The 21,770-nt window shown below is 45.4% G+C and overlaps 1 protein-coding gene across 3 annotated transcripts in view; it reads right to left on the reverse strand.

Annotated features, from left to right (window-relative positions):
- LOC147685174 (gap junction gamma-1 protein-like) overlaps positions 1–21,770 on the reverse strand; it is a 366,763-nt gene that overhangs the window by 188,645 nt on the left and 156,348 nt on the right. The window contains exon 1 of one of the 3 annotated variants that reach the window (XM_086941080.1): positions 10,369–10,704. The exons of the other annotated variants lie outside the window; for them this stretch is intronic. The gene's annotated coding sequence lies outside the window, so the exon portion shown is untranslated. Of the gene's footprint in view, positions 1–10,368; positions 10,705–21,770 lie in introns of those variants that run through there. 3 annotated transcript variants of the gene reach the window in all.

Below are 21,770 nucleotides of genomic sequence, written 5' to 3' on the forward strand. Positions count from 1 at the left end.
AGGCATAGGTTGCACCTCATTAGTGCACGTTTCACACCCAAGTATAGCAATAAACAACTAAAAGGTGACCAGTCAACCTATGTGAAGGGCCTTCAACTGCACAGCAACACACGTTGCAGCCTTTGTAGAATCTTTCATCCGTATGAGCTGTAATTGTTTTTTTATAAATCTACAATTATGCAGCAGAAGATCGAAAATATGACAAATGCAGCAAGTCCATAATTATATGGCAAACACCATTATTTTGATTATGGAATGAGACCACGGTCCTGACCGTTGTGCACAGAGTTGTTCTTCCCCGAGAAGGGGGAGCCCTGGATTACTGTCATTAATACTTACACTGCCTGGCCAGACAGTGTTTTTCCTCTTGCTGCACACTACAATCCGTTACAATCCTTCACCATTTGAACAATTTGCTGTGCGAGCTCCCTCCACATTTGAGTAAACACCAAAGCCGCAAAGTTGTATAATTTCAGTGGCCCTACTCAAACCTCGGATTGTGCAATGTATTGTACCAAGATATCAGAATATGAAATGCTCACTTTTTTCACCCTGCCCTACTGTTGAGAATAAATTTAGCCCAGCACAATATCTTACTTGAGATAGCATAGTTATTTACTTTCCGAAAGCACCTGGCAGAGAACAGACAGACAAATATGCTCTAGTACAGGACAAGTTACTCTGACGCAAATGTGACGTATATCACATCTACTGTATTACAAGTGCATTATATCCAGTGGAAGTGCAATATGGCAGGCTGGCTATCCGTCACTTTTGGAACGGAGTAACCCATTCGCTGAACTCTAAATCAGGCATTACTTCTTAGGTAATGGGCAGGCATTGATGAGTCCCTTGTGGCTGCTCATTGAATACGAAATGCACTGTCACTATCTAACAGTAAATTACTGTGCGTATTGTACACAGACTAAAACTACATAAACACTCTGAGAACCCCACACAGAAACAGCCATAATTGAGATGCAGGAGGCCTCTCACAGCCATGGTCCCTGGTTCCCCTGCACCTGCAGCATCACAGGCATCCCAAAAATAGGGAAAATCGCCTAATGTCAGTATTTTTCCCCATGTCGTTACATACTTAAAACACTAGTTATGAAAACAATGCATTTTATTATGTGTTTTAAAGGATATTTAATGATCACTGACTGATAGTAAAAGTAAGTAAACTGAAAAAACATCATAACGTTCGGCCATCAAAATGGATGAAGCACTTAACCAGTGCGTTCATTATGGCCTCTTTTGCGGTGACTGGGAGAGCCAGTGGCATAACACAGGCCCCCGCAGCTCCCGCCGTGTGGGGACGCCCCCGTGCTGCTGGGTGCCCCCTCAACACAGTACTCTGCAAAGCCAGGTCTACCCTGGACCAGAAACAAGCATCCTAAACAATGATGGATTCAACCCGGATCTAATAGTGGTTGGGGTAAGTGTCTGGAAAGTTTCAGCGCTCCATCCAGCATCTCTTTGAGTTTGCTTTGTTTGCCCTAAGTTGGCAGGTTATGCCCAGACATGGGTCCCTTGCTCACTTTGCCACTGGATTCAAGCTATCCTGGCTGATGAGGGGATTATCCCAAAACCGGTCCCAGGATGCTTGTTTCCGGTCCAGGAAAGACCTTACTTAGCAGTTCGGTCTGGACTGTTCCCATGAGGCACAGGTTCAAGACTGATTTGAATATAGCTGGGTCTGAACTGGGGTGGCGAAGTGAGCTAAAGAACGAGGATGGATTGAACCCAGATCTAATAGTGACTGGGGTGAGTGTCTGAAAAGTTTCAACATTCTGTCCATCCTTTCTTTTTGTTTCCTATGGCAAAATATTACCTGACAGCGATATTCTGTCTTAAATATCATTTGTGAAAATATTGCCCCATTGGGGTTAAAAATGGAAAAACGACACCCTATGGACGCTATTTTTGTGCACGGTACATGGGACTATATTTTCATCTGGCGATATTTTAGATAATATTATTCTGATATGCAACATGGGTTAGTAATGATCCAATCAACTATGGGGAGTTTTCTGTCTCATCATTTGCAGTAACATGCTAGGCCACTTGAGTCTTATTCCTGTTGTCTAAGAAGTAATTTGAAATTCCAAGGGAGAAAACAACCATATAATTGATACATACCCATTTATAATTCTATATGTTGTGGCCCGGAGTTGACACTTGCATGGAATAATCATTGAAAGTCAGTATTATCAATTTGTCAGCTATGATCCTATTGGAAGAGCCAAGTTTATCCCAGGCAACCTGCAGCGAAGAGGGGTATGGAATGCTTCATGTTCTAAATGAGGAACACATCTGTGCATCTGATGTTGGGCAACACGTTTGTCAATGTTATTTTGATGTAGAATAATGCAGTTTTCTGTGTGATGTTTTTGGTTGAGATAATCACTAAGTAGAAGTTCTGCTCGGTGCTTGGAGACATGCTAAAAATAAGCACTGTCAAAGCCAGAACGTCTCGTGCTTGGGACTTACTTGCTTTGCCTATGGTGTTGGCCACGTTGCACAGAATCCCCAGTGCTGTGCAGCATGGCAAAAAATTAGACAAAAAAGTACATTTGTAGGCACACGCCAAGCTTGTGTGTGCCAACAAAAGGACACAAGTTATTTTTCTATTTGTTTATTTGTTGGAGTGATCCGATCTGAGCTGAATACGGTGCTGTACTCTAGTCATTGTTTTACACTGAGAAAAGTTGGAACTTCCAAAGCATTTTTTGATAATTACTACTTGAATGCAGAAAATGCTTCTGAAATACACCACTACTCAAAACCATATCAGACACAAATGACAAAAGAAATCTAGGGGCCTCATTTATTAGGCTGTGCGTCACTTTTTTACTCCGCCAGTGCGTCACATTTTGTGGCGCACCAGTGGCGTAAAAAATGTGCCCTATTGCGCCATATTTACAAAGTGACGCATCTAGGTAGATGCGTCACTTTGTAAAACCCTGCGCCACATTATACCTGTGCCAGGTATAATGTATGCAAGGGGGGCGTATTGACGCAAGGAAGGGTCGTAGAAGTGACGCAGTGAAATCTATGAGCTTTCATTGCGTCACTTTTAGGACGCTGTTGCGTCAAAATCTTGCGCCTGCCTCACAGCAGGCGTAAGACTGACGCAGGCCCTTTCACATGGGGCTTGCCCCATGTGAAAGGACGCATTGCTGGAGTTGCGTCACTTTTGTGACACACTCCAGCAATGCGTCACTTTTGCGCTTACAGATACGTCAGAAATACTGACGTATCTGTAACTCTTTGCGACATGATGCGTCATACATTACGCATCAGGAATGTTGCAAGGTGTGCGCACTGAGAAGTGACGCATCGCTGCTTTCAAGCAGCGATGCGTCATTTCTCATAAATGAGGCCCCAGGAGTTTAACAAATTTTAACCTCGATGCCTCCGAAATAAACACCAAGGCCATACTTAAAATAAATAGGGACAACATTGAAAGCAATACAAAGATCCCTTCAGTAATTAATATTAAAGCAGATAGGATCACCTTAAACTGAAAATCAAAGTCTTATTCTCTACCAAGCTTTATTTCATCAACTCCCATGTTAATGTAGGATTCAGCTTCCAACTTATACTTAGACCCTCACTACCCATCCCATGTTATATTGTGGACTCACATCTATCCCTTATCTTTTATACTTTCCTCCAGTGCTTAATTTGAACCTGTGGTTTCCGGCGCTCAGCACCAGCACTTAATTGTCAACCCCAGCACTTATGACAGTGTGCCACATGGTAGCACTGTTTGCCTAATTCAGAAATGAGCACAACAGTAGTTTGTTCATTCAATATACTTTAAAAATTACTCCTACCCGCCGCCCAAGCCATTCTTATGGTTTTGGGGGCTTAGAATAGTCTGAATCGTCACACTTGTAGGAGTCTGATTCTTAGTACTTGTCCTGGTACTGTCATTGGCAGCGCTGGCAGTGGCAATGGGTGGTGCAAGCTGCAGTGGCCTTCTGACGAGGGCCCTGGCACTTAGTTTTTTACAAATTGAACACAGCTCTCCTCACAATCACCCCATAAGAACCGTATGTCATCATTAGTCCATCACCTCCCACTTTCCCTTTAAGCCCGCACCACCCACCCTATGTTTATGACCATGGATAACTTCCAACCTGTTTTTAGTGCCTCAGGTCGCATCCTCTCTTGAACATCTGGCTTGCCATCATCTCTTTGGGAATTACCACTTTTATACTCTTTACTGCCCGCCTTTCATTCTAACATCAGGACTTTTCCTCAGCAGCTGTAGCCCCTCATCCTATCTTTCTGATCTCACCTCCCATCTTATCTTTAGTGCCTCACATGCTGTCATATCTTAAGGACCCATCACATCATATTTTTGCACCTTTCCTCCCATCTTACTGTTAAGACCCCCGCTTTTACCGAGTTGCCTCTCATTTGGTCGTTCGAACCACCAACTCCCCTCTTACCAAGACATCTCACATATCATCTTATTGCTTAAACGTTCAACTTTTGTTGTATCTCTAAGACCTCAGCTGCCACACTATGAGTCGAGATCAGATCACATCTTACATTCATTCATTCGTCTATCTTATCAAGTTTACCTTCAATCGCCTGAGACTTCTACGTCCAGCTCGCCCAGGAGCCCGGGAGGTCTCAGAGATAAGGGGCCAGATATAGGAAGCCTAATTCCGGTCGGTAACAGCCGAAATTACCGATTTTCGGCCGTTACCGACCAGAATTAGACTTTTCAGATGTAGGTGGCCAAATTGTAGAATTTGGTAATTTATCGAATCGGTAACTTAAGGAATTGGTAAATTGCTGAATTCTTAACATACTGATTCTGTAAATTACTGAATCCTTAATGTAGAGAGCACTCATGTGAGTGCTTTTTACATTTAAGGATTCGTTATTTACCATCAACTATTAGTTGGTGGTAAATTCCGAATACCTTTCAAAAAGCAATTTTTAGCTTTTTATTCAGTGCCATGTGGGTATGTCTGCCACATGTGAACCCATGCACTATACAGGGGTGCAACAGGGTGTCAATGTGACACCCTGCCACCCTTGTAGGTCTACCCCTTTTACCGAATTGGTAATTCTCATTCATTCCTATGGGCCTCCAGGCCCATAGGAATGAATGGGGAAGACCGAATCGGTATTTACCGAATTTTACTGATTCGGTAAAATTTCCCGAATCATTAGCTACATATCATTTACCGATTCTAAAATACTGAATCAGTAAAATTCGGTATTTTAGAATCGGTAAATAATATTTACCTACATCTGGCCCAAGATATTTGTGAGCGCAAGTTACCTACGGATTTCTGTTGAGGATAAATATGTTTTTACTTGGGTAAATCCTCGCCCACAAATGGCAAACTTGGAAGTTCACAGATCTGATCAAGAGGCAAAAGGAGGAATACCTCCCCGGGCCAATAAAGCCACCACAGCCTTCTATGCAAGCAGAAGCATGAATTACTACACCATCAAAATAAAATACACAAGACAGGGGCTTGAGATTGACCATTTTTGGCCATTAACAGCTTTTCAGAGGCAGGGGCCTAGTGGAACAAGACTGTACTTGGCCGGTGCTCTTGGGGAGGGGCATTAGTAAAAGAGGCAAGACATATGCATGCCTATAACCAATAAAACACCAGAATGACTAAATAACAATGGGGCTTGCAAATAACAAGAAAGGATGTTAAAAAAAAAAATCCCAATTTCCACACCAACCAGTCCAACTCATGCAAAATGTCCAGATGACGTGAAATTCAAAGACAAGTGTGCAAGATATTCTCTGGTAATACACGTTCACATAGACACTTACAAAATGTTCTTGTTGAAAGGTCGCCGGTTTCCAAATGTGTATCAGTGTTCAAAACACAGAATAGGGCTTTGGGGGGTGCGGCCGACCAGCGGGAGGCCTGTCACCGCCGGGGGTTTTGGGGCCGGGGGAGGGGGGGGTAGAGCCAGCACCATATGTGGGCTGGTTTTGGGCTAGTTGGTAGCCTTAGGCTGGGGTGGGCTAGTTTTGGGCTGATTTTGGGCTGGGCCACCTTAAAACGGGACATTTTGCGTTATAGGCCACCATTTTGGTGGCTGGTGAAACAGCAGCCGGGAGGGGGGGTGGCGGAGGTAATTATTTTCCCACCCTCCCTCCCTGTGTTTTCTAGCAGTTGATGGGGGGGTTTCAAGTTGTGGGTCCTGGGGGGCAGGGGGAGGGGTGATTGCCTTTCTTCAGGGTGTAGTAGGGATTTTCTGTGGTGTGCGGTGGTTTTTGGAAGGAGTTTTCTTGGGGGCCGGTGCATCGGGTTTTGTTCGATGGTTGTGGGGTTGGTCGCGTCGCTGGAGCAGGTGTGGGGTGATTTTCTGCCTTTGGGCGGTTCTTCCTAATATATGGGGGAAGTGTAGGAGATCTGTTGTTGGATTATCGGGGGGTAGGTCAAGCATAATAAAGGATTTAGCCAGGTGGAGAGGCAAATTGACATTTCTGCTAATTGTTTACTGTTTGTGGATTGGGGTAACCAGTTAGGGGAGGGGGTGGGGGGTTTGTCAGGAAATTCCATATTTAGGGAGGTCTAGTTTTGTACGGCGCAGGCTAAGGGTTTTCATTGTGTAAGGTGCACCTGCTTCCAATAAAGCGGCCTTTATCACACCTAATTTTGAGTCTCGGGTCGGTGCGGTTTTCCTCCCCCCCTCTCCCCCGTTGGACCCCAAAGTCATATGCTGAAGAGAACACCCAGGGAAACAATGAACAAACTGTCAAAATCTTCAAAAAACACGCAGCATATTAAGACATGTAACGCCACAGCAGTGCAAAAAGAAACACTGCAGCACAGCTTTCCAGTTAGTGCTTAATTTGAGCAGGTGATATGCGGATACACTACTTTTTGGACACTGTAATCATCCTCAAATGAGGGGGTCATCTCGGATCTGGAAGCTATTATTGAGCAGAATCTGGGCCGGCCTTCGTGAAACGTGCTGCCTCTGCCCCAGTGTAGTTTGCCGACAATGGGACAAAATCAACACAGTCCGTACTTCTCCTGGTTTGCGTTTAGAGCAGCAGCCTGCAGTGGCTGAAGGACACCTTCTGTTTTTGGTTCCAGACTGGCACAACACAAATGCCTCACTGTAAGGGCCTTCAGTACTCCTTCTGTTCGAGTTTCATTTAACACCATGTCTCGGCTGCCATCAAAGACATTCACTGTCACTTCATAAGTTCTTGTATTGTAATGTCATTGCATTTACATAGCGCTTACTACCCCATACGAGGCATCGAAGCGCTTTTTCGGCGAGTAGGGGCGCTACTCCGGAACCCATAAAATAAACTATGACTGGAGACAGTTTTTCAGCTTTTCAAGCTTTGTACGTAAGAGATATGCTTGCACTTCAAGAAGGAATTGACGCAATGCAAAATGATGGGGCTCCTCCTGCAGAATATGATGAGGGGCGGGTGAGTCTCACATGTTTCACAGATATTTATTAGCCTCAGGCTGAAAGGGGGCCCCTCAAGTATTGGAGGGCCCCCTGAGGGGGTTGTGGGCCCCCATGCACCGCAGGGGGCCTGTGTTACGCCTCTGCAATAAGGTCAGATATATGTCTCTATAAGTACTTACATTAATAAGTATTAATAAAGCACTTACTGAAAGGTATTTATTATTACCCATAGGAAGCCAGTTTAGCAAACTTAAAATAAGAAAAGACTGTAGAAAACGTAAGCTTCTAAACTTATGTCCAGCAGTTTTCATGCAGCTCCTTGATGTTGGTTCCTAGCTCACTTAGCTAAATGACATTGATTAGACAAAGACTAGAGCAGCAAAAGAAGTAACCTACTGAGTTGTCAATATACAATACCTAAAATTGTGACATGCATGTCACAAGTTGTGCTTTGCAGAGGGCACATTAACTTCTCCAATTGATTTAAATACCAGATTCATTTTACGATTTTAAACCCTGGAAATTGCTGGGCACAAAAAGATCTTTGCTGCAGGTGCCTTAGCCCCCAGAGACATTAAGTAAGCCTGAACAAATTTACTATAACAGTTGTCCTTTGTTGCCAATGTGTTTGGGATATTTTTAAAAAGCATAACTGTATACATTGACTGTCATGTTATCTCCTGACTTTGGCCCTCGTGACTCCATCCTGTTTTGCAGCACTCCACATGACCTCCAATGTATGTGATCTTAGAATATTTTTTTAATTTCCAGAACTGATCTTGACTTAATTTTTCATCATCATACGTTAACCCAGAGAAAGAATGAAAAAGAGAGGCGAAGAAAACAGTGACAAAGGGAGAAAGCAGGGGTGAAAATTAACCTGAACAGGTTTTTGAAGGTGGGGAAAGAAAGAGGTATGAAGAGGAATGAGGCACAACTTTCCTTGGCAAATAGCAACAGTGGAATTTGACAGCGCCTTTGGAGTGGCGTAGATTGGGAGGCATGGGGGCGGTCCGCTCCGGGCGGCAAAGTGTTTTGGGGTGGCGGCCTCCCCTCGCTATCACCTGCCATCTTGGGGTGACAACAGGCAGCAACCCGCTCCTCAATGCGTTTGCCCGAGGGTTGCAAACTGGGAATATTCGCCAGCACCCCCCTGCTCTTTACTGCGGCTGTCGCAGGGCGGCAAATCCAGGGATCGCCAACGGCGACCAGAGGGCTAGCTACATCAATGCGCCTCGGCAGACTCCTAAGAAAACTTTGGTCCTCTGCACTTAAAAAAACCTACAAGTTAAGCACTATATATTAGCAACAAATAGCAATATTTATTGCTCAATGCCCTTAGCAAATTTGTTTTTATCGCTGCCTATCGCTGGATATTTTAGCTGAGAAAACATGCTATTAGCAATGTTTTTCTCCATTGGGCTGAAATATACAGTGATAGTGGCGAAATGCGAGAATATCGCTGGAAATCCAGCGATACTCTCGCATTAACGCCAATGGGGGCTTAATCTGATAACCCACCTCCCATTGACTATACAGGTGTCAAGTTTTTAGCAGGCGTTAGATTATAGCGATAATCGCGCTTCGCGTGATTTTTTTTATCGCTTTGCCTGCTTTGCTAATAGGTGATAGCTGTGTTAATGACTGTTTTCAGTCGCTAACAGTTTGGGTACGCCCACTTTGCATGTCATTAGTGATAAATATCGCTGACATGCAAAGCAGGCCCCAAACCTGTAGCTATCGCCTAAAAGCTGTCGCTAACTGCTGTTAGCGACAGCTTGCTAATGGGGCGATAAAATTATCGCTGATTTAGCGGGAAAAAGTCCAGCTAAAGCAGCGATATTGCCCTTGCTAATATGCCCCTGGATTCATTGCAATATGATGGCTCTATCGCTAAGAGTTTAGGAAAGTGAAAACATATTGTTAGCCATGCAGATCCAGTATCTCAGAGGTGCTGGAACAATTTTTAGAATGAGGGTGCTACCATTAATGTTATATCACTGAAGTCATAGGGATTGTGAAAAGTCCACGCATCATACAAAAAAACATAAGTGTAGCAAATGTACCATGCCCATTCATAGGAGAGCGGTAAGGGTGTGGTATGTAGCTGGTGGTGCATTTGGAGCACTGGTGAGGTAGTGCACTATCATTTATAGACAGCATATTTTCTGTTGAAATGGCCACTGAATTTGCATAGACATGCAGTTTTACTGGTAAAATTATGTGGTGCAAAAAAAGTTGTGTGGTAAACGGGTAGCAGTGAATATTTAGCACTTGTGCATCACCAAGTAGTGTCTTCATTTCTTTTGACCCTAATAAAATCTTTGGGTCATCTCACTTCAGAATGACAAATTAAAGTGCTTAATTTGTGCTTTTCTAATTGCTGATATAATTTGAAATATGTGTATAGTTAATTAGCCGATACTTAAATGTTGAGTGTTAAACAATCTGACATTCTATCTCCTTTCCTTTCTCTTCCTACACCTAAGCTGCTTAGTCACCTAGATCACTTTAACAAAATCCTCTCACCTTGCTGTCACAGAAATAAACGTACACTCAAGTTTCCAAATAAGCACCCACTTCTCAGAAGACAGCCTGATATTTGATCTTTGTGTTTGAATGCGCAGCAAATGTGACAGGAGACACACGACATGTATGAGTAGCGCTTCGACGCCTTGTCGGGGATAGTAAGCGCTATATAAATACAATTACAATGGACTTATTCATTGCTCATTCCCAATAATGACAATAGACTTCTTCATTACTCATTCCCCTTCTGAACACTTGATCACTTCTGGGGGTGCTACAACTCCCCCTCTCCCCTCCCCCTTCCCCCGCAGCGGTACTTCCAGCGCCTCAGCTGAAGCGACAGTTACAGACAGAAATGCGAGCCGCAAAAAAGAGTTCTCCAACCAACCCCCACGTCAGACTTACTTTGACGAAGACCACGCTGGACGCTTTAAACCGTCACGGGAGACCATTTTACGACCCATCCTCAGGAAGTTTCCCAGTCGGTGTCACAGTTATGGAAAGTCGCGCGCGGGGCAGGAAGTCTCTTCCGCCGCAGCTGCTGTAATGCTGAGACGCTGGCTTTTGGGAAGAACGGCTGTAGCAAAGACCGCACATGATCGTCTGCTGATCTGAAACTGGTTTTGTGCAGCCATGAAATTAGCACACACCGTCTAGCCCCGGGGTGGTGGTGCCTCCCCGTCCAGAGGCACGTGCTTCATATACCATTGCAGGCTTCCCAAGGCTCGCGCCTAGCCTGAAGCTGTGTTTTCATTTTTTCTCAAGGATCTCTCTGTATCTGGCCACTGGGATACCTTAGCCTTTCTGAGTTATCGCCATCTTGTGGTGACTTTTATTTGGATTATTGATCTGTACAAAACGAGACAAATTGCAAATTGCTGAGATTTATACCTAGGGCGACTGGAACTAAGTGGGAGGGGAGGACAAAATTATGAGGTATGGAGAACCAAATTGCGCTGCAAGAAATGACTAATTATGCAGCATAATGTGGCACATTTTGTGATAGGGATACTTCATTATTTTATCATGTTGCTGTGGTCTGGCTTGAGAGGTTCGGAGTCGCTGGGCAACTAAATGAGCTTCACCAGAGCGGTCCTTTGGTTCCACCCTCATGTTGGGAGACAGAAGTACATGTTTTGATTGGGTAGAAGTTGTGTGCTTGCCCTGAAGCAGCAGTGATCATTTTGTTTATTTAGTCAGCTGCCTATGCTTGACTTGAATGGTGCCTTTTGCTGTGGCCTGGGACTCTTTGTCCCAGAATTATTGGGGAGGAGGGACTGATCTTGATTTCCCATCGCGCTTTATAGTGCTCAACTCCCTGTCGCGGTGCAGGACGTTCATGGAGCTGTGGTGGTGCCGTTTGTTGTGGACAGGAACTCATTGTCCTCGAATTATTGAGCCTGAGGAGGAGGGACTGACCCTGATTTCTGTTGTACATCTTCACCTGTTTCAGCGTAGCCTTTATCCTCTGTAAAGCCCTTCCTCTATTTTCCCTTCTTCCCTTCCCCTTCTAGAATACCTGCGAGTATTCTAGTACATTGAGACTGTGATTCCATGTATGTCAGTTGCCGGTCTTTTCCCATCGTGCTTTATAGTGGCCAACCATCTTCTTCATCGCCGTGCTGGTGCTGCTTGTTGTGGCCGGGAGGCTATTTTTCTCAGAATTCCTGAGGAGGAGGGGCTGATCCTGATTCCCCCGCACCACGCACATTATAGCACCCAACCACCTCCTGTAGTGCGGGACGCGTGTGGGCTGCACCCGGGCCAAGGGCTGGCCTGTCAGCGCCAGCGTCAACACTACCTTCAATAGAGTAGGTCGCTTAAGTAGAATAGATTACTTCCTATTTTGCTTGCTTAATCTCCACATTGGCCCTTCGCGGCGGGATGCCTGGCTTTCACCTTGTGGATACCCTTCCAGGGTTATCTCACAGGGGAATACCAGGACGGGTTCCCTAAGCAAGCGCGGAGATGCCCCAGGGTAAGTCCTGCGCTATATAAGTTTCATACACACACACACATTTATTTAATGTTAGACTCTGGTCATTCATACAGGATATGGAAATTTTGGAAAGGAAGGATAGTGAGCACAATGCACTGTCATTAACAATGAAGGGCAGCGTAGCCCTAAAACCCCCCCGAGCTTAGCCGGTCTGGATTTGAGGGAGGTTTCGCACTCTAACAATGGAAAATCTATCTGGTGGATCTGTATTGTTAGGAACTACAATGTGCTAGAGGGAGTTACTACTTTGATCAAGGAGGTAGTAGAGAAATTGACTGATTATGCCCCCGAAACTAGAACAATGGTATTACAGGAAGAGCATGACTTGCTCTACACTTGGCTTAGAGAATCAATAGCTACCAGGAAAAGAGTAGTGAAAAAAAACTTATAAAGGAGGCTTGGTATGATAAATCATGTAGGGAAGCTAAAAGCAAGCTCCTTAAACCAGTTAAGGCAAACTGTAGAGACTCACTTTTGAATTGTAGGTCACTCTATAGGAGGGAACTGATGAAGGCAAAAAAAGAATGGGAGAGCTCTCTTTGAAAACAACAGAATGCCACCCTGTCATCCAAAGTTACCAAAGCTATTTAGAAAACTATTGCAGTGTGTATCAGGGGACCAAAAAAGAACGTAGAATTCTGTGTACAGCCCCAGCACCGGGTCACCCACTTTAGCAACCTTTATATGGGTGGCAATGGTCTTGCCCAGGATGGCTTTTATTGGCCCTTGAGATATGTTTTTACTAGGTGTATTGATTCCACCAACCTGGAATTAGGGCTTGGTGAAACCGTTACATCTATTAACTCCTACCTGGCTGCTAGGGCCCCAGGGCCCGATAAGGTCCCCAACGAGTTTTACTTGGCCAATGTGGAGATTTGTAGATTGTTTCTTAACCTCTTGTCCAACGTCATCTTGCTAGGTCTGGTGGCCCCATCCTCCTGGAAAATAGCAGAGATAATTCCAATTTGTATAAAAGGGCAACTATAGGCTCTCTATCCTGATTGATGGTGTACAAAAAGTCTTTTGCAAACAAGGGCTTGCCCATCTGCAAGTGTGGATAAAGGACCAAGGTGTGTTATCTGAATATCAGGTGGGCTTTATAAGTAAAGATTGCACTGTTGACTAGGTCTTTCATTTAACCCGCATTTATTGGATATCCTTGGTAATCAGCAAGGGCAAACTTTACGCTGCCTTTGTTAAATTACAAGCTGCCTTTTACCTGGTCCCCAAAGCCATGTTCTGAAAGGTCCTTGAAGAAATGGGTATCCCTCTAACCTCTTGAGCATACTGGTCCGGCTCCACGCAGAAAACTACACTCAAGTGAGGTGGGGCGAGCATGGGCAATTGACAGAGCCCTTCCGCATCAAACATGGGGTCATACAGGGCAGTGTGCTGGCTCCCATGCTCTTCTCCATGTATATTAATAGGGTGGTGAGGTTGCTGAACAAGGATGGGTGTGATTAACCAAAGGAAAGTGGACAGCAGGCCTCAGCCCTTCTTTTCACGGACAATACTCTCATACTCTAAAAATGCCCCCAGGCCTCTAACAATCTTTACATCAGTTCAATGTGTATTGTGCAGAGGGGGGTTTGGAACTGAATAGTTTTCGAAAGTAAATACATAGGGGCATATTTACAATGAAAGTGACTCAGTGCGTGCTGCAAGCCATTTGGCTGTGTCGCACTGAGTCACTTTCAAAGCACAGAGATGCAGCATATTTACAACAAAATGATGCATTCCTTGCTTTCCCCTGTACTGGCGCACAAACTGCTGCCCTGCGCCAGCATAGGCACCCTTGCAACATGGTGCAAGGATGCCTGTGCCATGGGGAGATTGTTTTTGTGCAGGAAGGGACACCTTCCTACACCAAAACAATCAATTGACGTGATTTCCTCTTTACATGAGTGCTGTAGACTACAGCACACATGGAAAAAGGAAAAGAACGAGAAGAAATGGAGCATTTCTCCTCATTGCGCCTTGCTATGCCACCCCTGGGGTGGCATAGTATTCTGACGCATTTCCAGGTTTACAGTTTCTTGTAAATCTGTAAATGCATCATCATACATGGGTGTTGCATGGGAACATCCACCGCAACACCCATGTGACACCCCTTACACGCAAAGTGCTTCGTAAGAAAGAGCAATATTTACAAGCACACTTAAAGCCAGGCAGGGTGGCTTTACGTGTCCTTCTAAATATCGGGCAGAAGGTTGTGCTGTTGGTGCGTCATGCAGCTTGACGTACCCGTGGCTCAAGGGTCTGGTAAATAAGCCCTAATGTATTTTGACAAGTGTTTTCATAGGCAAATGACAGTGGGTACAAATGTAATTGATTAGCCCCCCCCCATTCTCGATTATCTTGGTGTGAGGCTCATGCCAAATCTCAATTGGGGCCTGCAAATTCAGAAATCAAAATTATTTTTAATCCATCACACTGCTTGTATAATCAAAATCCTTAGACGTACAATATCTAGGAGTGCCACACCAGCCCAAGTAATCTACAATACTAAGGGGGTCATTGCGATGGTGGACAGACTTCAGTCCTGTTCGCCATCGTTTCGAGACCAGCCATCTTTGAGGTAGCCTCCCCACAATCCGATTTACGATGCAACCGCCACCACTGCGGTCGCATCATCTATACGTTGCATTGTGGCGGGGATGTGGTCAGCAGCACCTGCTGCAATGCAAACAAGCATTAGGAATGCATTAGGGATCGGGTTTGTTTGAGTTAGAGATAATGGCATTGTAAATGGCTATGTGTTTTAGGCATGTGTTTTGGAGTGGAAACATGTGGTGAGTGTTGGAGATTTGTGTGTTGGATTGGAATGTTATCAATGGTGGCATGCTGCACTTTAACGCAATATCTTTAAAAGGTAAAGTGCAGCATAGTGCGATAGGTACAATATTAATTGGTGGATGCGTTATCAATTGGTGTGTGCATTGATGTGTGTTGGATGTGTGTGCCTGTAGGAATTGTGCAGTGATGGCTGTTGGTGTGTGTGTTTGGTGGAAGCGTGTAGTGGTGGCTTGAGGTGTGTATGACTGGTGGTAGCGTACAGTAAGAGCTGTTAGTGAGTGTGGCTGTCAAGCGTACAGAGCTGGATGGTAATGCATGTGGTTGGTGAAAGGGTGCACTGACAGCTGTTGATGATTGTGCCAATTGAAAGAGTGGCTGGTGCACTGTCAGCTGTTGGTGTGTGTGTGTTTAGTGAAAGTTGCACTGACATTGTTTGTTGTGTGCGTGAGTGTTTAGCGGCACTGATGCATGGTCGTGTTTGTTTTTGGTGAAAGCGTACATTGATGGTTGTTGGTGTTTGTGCCTGGTGAAAGCATTCATTGACGGCTGGGGATGTGTTGTTGTGTGTGTTGCTTTCTGTCTAGTGGTGAGTGTGTGGTGGTGAGTCTGTGGGGGTGAGCCTGGGGGATGAGTGTGTGGTGGTGAGTGTGTTGTGGTGAGTGGTGACGAGTGTGTGGTGTTGAGAGGGTGAGGTGTGTGGTTTGTGTGTGTGTTATGTGTGTGTGGTGTATGTGTGGTGTGTGTATGGTGTGTGTGTGTGTGGTATGTGTGTGTGGTGTATGTGGTGTTTTCTGCACACTCACACACTGCCCCTACACATTCACACACTGTTCACCCGCACACTCCCAATGTCACCCTGCATAGTCACACACTGTTTATCCTGCACACTCATTCTGCACACTAACACAATGTGCACCCTGCACCCTTACACACTGTCTCTGCAGTCACTCTGCACTCACTGTCACTTTACACTCACTCTGCACTCAGTCACTCTGAATCTGCACTCTGAATCTGCACCCTGCACTCTGAACTCTGCACTCACAATCTGCACTCTGAATCTGCACTCTGCACTCACAAATGCACTCTTCACTCACACTCTGCACTCTGAATCTGCACTCTGCACTCACAAATGCACTCTTCACTCACACTCTGCACTCTGAATCTGCACTCACACTCTGCACTCTGAATCTGCACTCTGCACTCACACTCTGCACTCTGAATCTGCACTCTGAACTCACTAACAGCACTCACAATCTGCACTCTGCGCTACGAATCTGCACTCTGAATCTGCACTCTGAATCTGCACTCGGCATTCTCAATCTGCACTCTGCACTCTCAATCTGCACTCTGCACTCTCAATCTGCACTCTGCACTCTCAATCTGCACTCACAATCTGCACTCTGCACTCACAATCTGCACTCTGCACTCACAATCTGCACTCTGCACTACCAATCTGCACTCTGCACTCTGAATCTGCACTCTGCACTCTGAATCTGCACTCTGCACTCTGAATCTGCACTCTGAATCTGCACTCTGCCAAATTTTCTTTTACCTGTGTTTTGGTCTACCGTCCCCCTGCTAATATGCCTTTTTTTTGGTGATCTTATCTCCCAGTTGGCCATTAACTCCGCCAGGATCCTGATCATAGGCGATTTTAATTATTGGCCACTAGACCCCCATGAAACTGCCTTATCAACCGAATTTACAAACTTACTTCTTGGTCTTAATTTTTCCCAACATATCTTCACTGCTACCCATAACAAGGGTCACATCCTCGATCAGCTTTGGACAACTAATTTGGATATCTCTCCCCCCCTTGTTTACCCTTGCACTTGGTCAGACCATTTCTTTATCTCTTTTTCGTTGCAACTGATGTTACCCACTCGCCCCCCATTAATATCTAATTTTTCAGCACGTAATTGGAAACGCGCTGATATCTCTCTTTTTCACTCAACCCTAGCCACCACTCTCCCCAACGACCACTCTGACCTAAACCTTCAAACCACTATAGTGGATCAATGGCTGTCTCAAACCAGCGATGTGGTTGCCCCGGTGAAAACCATTAAAACTAAACGCCCACACGACACTCAGCGCTGGTTCACTGAACAACTCAAGGCAGATGAGCTATCCCTTAGACAAGCTGAGCGCCGCTGGAGGTGAAACTACGACCCTTCACTTAAAATCATCTTTACTGACCTACTAAAATCTTATAAAAAATCAATCATCTCGGCTAAATCCTCTTACTATTCTCAAAAAATCCTCTGTTCTGCATCTAAAACTAAGGAGATCTTTTCTATTGTTGCTGAACTCTCCCTCCAGGACCGTGTGACGGCTCAGCCCCAACCCTCGCAGGCTTTGTGTGACTCTCTCAATACATTCTTTATTGACAAGATTTCCACCATCAAAAATAATATCCCCCCCTTCCCTTTCCCATGTCAGTGCCCTTCCTCCCCCGAATCCTTGTAGCTTGCACAAATTTCCCCCCATTTCCTTAGATGTATTTTTTTCTCTTTTACAGACAGTCAGTTCTGGCTCTCCCCTTGATTGCTGCCCCCCTCAAATTTTAAGAGACGCCTTCATGGCTTGTCCAGGCCCTCCCCTCGACCTGCTCAATCTTTCCCTCGCTACAGGCTCTGTCCCCGATGCTTTCAAGAAAGCTGTAGTAGTACCTATCCTAAAAAAACTGGATCTGACCCCACTGTTTTGGGGAACTTTCGACCCATCTCTCTTCTCCCCTACTTGGGCAAGGTACTGGAGACTTATGTCACCCGCTGCCTCAGCGCCTTCATTGAGAGATCCCATTTTCTCGATGATCAGCAGGCTGGCTTCAGACCGGGCCATTCCACGGAGGCAGTGGTGGTAGCGGTCATGGACGTATTGAGACAGGGGGCGGATAAGAACTTGGCCCAGGCCCTGGTGTTGTTAGATCTCTCAGCCGCTTTCGACACGGTCGATCACGACATCCTGATCGACCGTGTCAGAAATGCGGGCGTCCAGGGCCCTGCCCTGTCATGGATTGGGTCTTTTCTTCAACATCGTTCCCAATCGGTCCAGCTGTCCTCTTTTTTTGCCCCCCATATCTCACTTTCCTGTGGTGTTCCCCAGGGTTCTGCTTTGTCCCCTCTTTTATTTAATTTGTATATGCAGCCTCTTCTTGTCTCTCTTCGTCACTCCCCTGTTACTGTTTTTAATTATGCAGACGATCTGCAACTAATCTTTCCCATTGATTCTTCCCCTTTTTCTTGCTTTAACTTTCAAACTATAATGCTTACCATCTATGAGTGGATGAACTTCAGCCAGCTGAAGCTCAACCCTAGTAAGACCGAGCTGGTACTGATTGATGGGCCCTCGAACCCTTGGAGCCCCAACTTTTGGCCTTCGGCCATTGGTCTCGCCCCTTGTCCCGTTAACACTGTGAAAAGTCTTGGTGTCATCATCTCCCGCGACCTTTCAATGAGGCCCCAAATCAATGCGGTCACCTCGGCCTGCTTTTATCATCTCCGTAGAATTGGGAAAATCCGAAGGTACCTATCCCCGGAGGCTCTCATTCTAGTCATTATGGCCCTGGTCACCTCACGTATCGATTATGCCAACTGTCTGTACGTGGGGATCCCTGCATACCACCTTCACCAACTCCAACTGGTACAAAACCAGGCTGCCAGACTAGTCTTCCAACAGCCAAAATACCAACACGTTACACCTTTGTTGGAAAGACTTCACTGGCTCCCGGCAGCGTACCGTTGTATTTTTAAAATGGGTTGTAGTGTCTTTAAATCTCTGTCCACTCCTGTTCCTGCCTTTATCTCTCTCAGTCTCTATCCCCATGTTCCGTCACGCTCCCTCAGGTCATCTGCCCAAAACCTTCTGATCACCCCCAGGTTTAAACGAAAGAAACACGGTGGTGCCTGTTTTTCCTTTCTTGCCCCTTCTACTTGAAACTCCCTTCCCCTCCCCATTCGCCTTGCTCCGGACTACATCACTTTTCGCAAACTTTTGAAAACCCACCTATTCCGTCTTGCTTACGTCTAGCCTCCTTCACCCCAGCCCTTTCCCCCACATGATCTGTCTATGAGCGCCATGAAACCAATTGGTGAGCGTGCGCGGTAACAAGCATCTTTAACATAACATAACACTCTGAATCTGCCCTCTGCACTCACAATCTGCACAATGCGCTCTGAATCTGCACTCTGCACTCTGAATCTGCACAATGCACTCTGAATCTGCACTCTGCACTCTGAATCTGCACAATGCACTCTGAATCTGCACTCTGAATCTGCACTCTGCACTCTGAAACTGTACTCTGAATCTGCACTCTGCACTCTGAATCTGCACTCTGCACTCTCAATCTGCACTCTGCACTCACAATCTGCACTCTGCACTACGCACTCTCAATCTGCACTCTGCACTACCAATCTGCACTCTGCACTCACAATCTGCACTCTGCACTCTGAATCTGCACTCTGCACTCTGAATCTGCACTCTGCACTCTGAATCTGCACTCTGAATCTGCACTCTTCACTCTGAATCTGCACTCTGAATCTGCACTCTGCACTCTGAATCTGCACTCTGCACTCTCAATCTGCACTCTGCACTCTCAATCTGCACTCCGCACTCACAATCTGCACTCCGCACTCTGAACTCTGCACTCTGAACTCTGCACTCACATTCTCCGGATGATGCCATCATTGATATCATCAAGGATGTCACTTGATATGTCATTAGTGATGTCATTAAGGATGTCATTGACGGAGGGGGGGGGGTTGGGGGCATCTTTTCACTAGGTGCAAGATGGCCACCACCTAGTGAGGCTCTGCTGGCTGGATGGATCATCCACCATACATCAAACTAATTCCTATACACTGTTATGATGTATTTGGTATCTACAGTGCAGTATTGCTCGTGAATATATAAGGACCATGGGCACCAGTGGCCCACATATACGGTCGTCTCCAATCGAGGAGTGCAATGGGTCTATTAAGTACGCCTCTTCACAATAATGGTCATTGATGTGTGAGCATATCTATGTATATCAAAGCATGCTTTTAATATGAATTCCAGCGGTGGGGGCTGAAAGGACGAGCAGGCTGGGAGAGGCAATGTCAGAGGCTTCTGTGAGCTCCCAGCCTGTCGTTTCCAGTGGTGAGGGCTGCAGTGAGGAGCAGGCGGGGAGAGGCGATGTCAAAGGCCTCTGCGAGCCGGCATCTGGCTTCAATTACCACAGGCCCACAAGCTTTGGCAGGGAGCCAGCATGCGCGCACACACGGCTGAAAAAACAAGAAATGGATTCTTGCATCAGGCCAAACTCACTGCAGAATGGTGAACGCGCCCCAACCATCTGGATTCCATTACCGCGGCACCCTGACAGCTCGTAATTGAAATTTATTGACTCCCTTGCGCATAACCACACAGAAAATGCAGGAAGTGCCGAACATAAAATATATATGGCCTATTGCGTCAAGGCTACTACAAACACGGCACCGCGAGGACCAATTACCATGCAGATGGCAAAAATAACTACTGAAAATCTCGCGCACTGAGGAATTTTTGCTACACTATTCTGAGCCCCTTAACAATACGGCTCGGAGCTCCGCCCCACTGCTGACGCAGTGGTGACGTAGGCAGTGCATATGCTCTCTGTGTAAATTGTTATTGTGATTGGTTCTCCCTGATTGGCATATTTGTTTTAACAGTAGGTACCAAATAAAGTGCACTGAGTGTGCCAGGGTTGGTAAATCAAAAGCTACTAGTGGGCTTGCAGCACTGATTGTGCCACCCACATGAGTGTCCATGAAAAGAGGTCACAGGCCTGCCACGCAGTGCTTGTGCACATTTTGTTAAATGCCATGTCAACCTGGCAAATGCACCCACTTGCCAGGCCTTAACCTTCCCTTTTCTTACACATAGGACACCCCTATGATGAGGCCCAAGGTCCCCCCTGGGCAGGGTGCAGTGTATGTGAAAGATGGGACATGTACTGGTGTGTGTAACGTGTCCTGATAGTGAAATACTGCCAATTTCGTTTTTCAATATTGAAAGGTTATCTTGCCCATAGGACAGAATGGGGAATGCTTTGTAACATTTTATAAGCATTTCTTCCAATAGGGATAAGATAGAAAAATTGAGTTTAATACCCCTGAACTCAGAATTTAATAACACATCTTTCTGTGTGCCTCTGCCTGTTTGTGGATGCACTGTCTGGCTTTAGAGTGACAGGGGCTGGGGTAGCTCCAGGAGTCTGGATGAGTCAGCACTAGGCTGAATAGGCCTGATCAGCATTTAGAGTGGTGGGAGTAGCCGCCCCTGTACCTGAATAGGGCTTTGCCTGCCTTCCACAATGCTGGCTCCACCCCCCTGTGGTGTGTCTGGGACCAAGGCCCACACTAACAAAGGAAGTTTTAGTGCACTGACAGCGTGCCCCCAGAACTGTTTTGAACTGGGCTCAGAACCCCTTGCACAAAGAGAACAAAGACATTTTGGGGTATAAGTACCAGACTTAAACCCCCTGAACTTTAGATCATTCCTGGACTCAAGAGGAACCTTTGCCAAGGAGAAGAGCCGGAGAAACTAGGAGAAGTACTGCCTCTGCTGTGTATCTGGGGTTGGCTTGCCGTTCCTGTTCTGCCAAGGAAAGGAGAAGGACTTTGCAGTGTGCTGTGTCCCCTGCTTGAAGAAAATCTCCAAGGGCCTGAAGTGAGCTGGTCTCCTGTTCAGAAGTTTAATTTTAACACCCAGATATTTATTTTTTAACATTTATTTCTAGTTTTGTAATGCTTAAAAACTATTACATAAAAAAATTAATGTTATATTGTGTAAAAAAATATTATTTAAAAAAAATGTAGTATTTTTAAAATAGAATAGCAATTTTTATAAACAAAGGACAGTAGTTTTATTAAAATATTATTTAATTTAATATATTTGATAATTGAAAGTTTAAAAAAATTAATTCGATAAAATAGGGTATATTTTAAGAGTAACATTTTAAAATAGAGTTATTTGACTTATAACAATTGAA

Source organism: Lissotriton vulgaris, chromosome 10 (genome assembly GCF_964263255.1).
Source record: "Lissotriton vulgaris chromosome 10, aLisVul1.2, whole genome shotgun sequence".
In the NCBI taxonomy this organism is placed as follows: Eukaryota; Metazoa; Chordata; class Amphibia; order Caudata; family Salamandridae; genus Lissotriton; species Lissotriton vulgaris.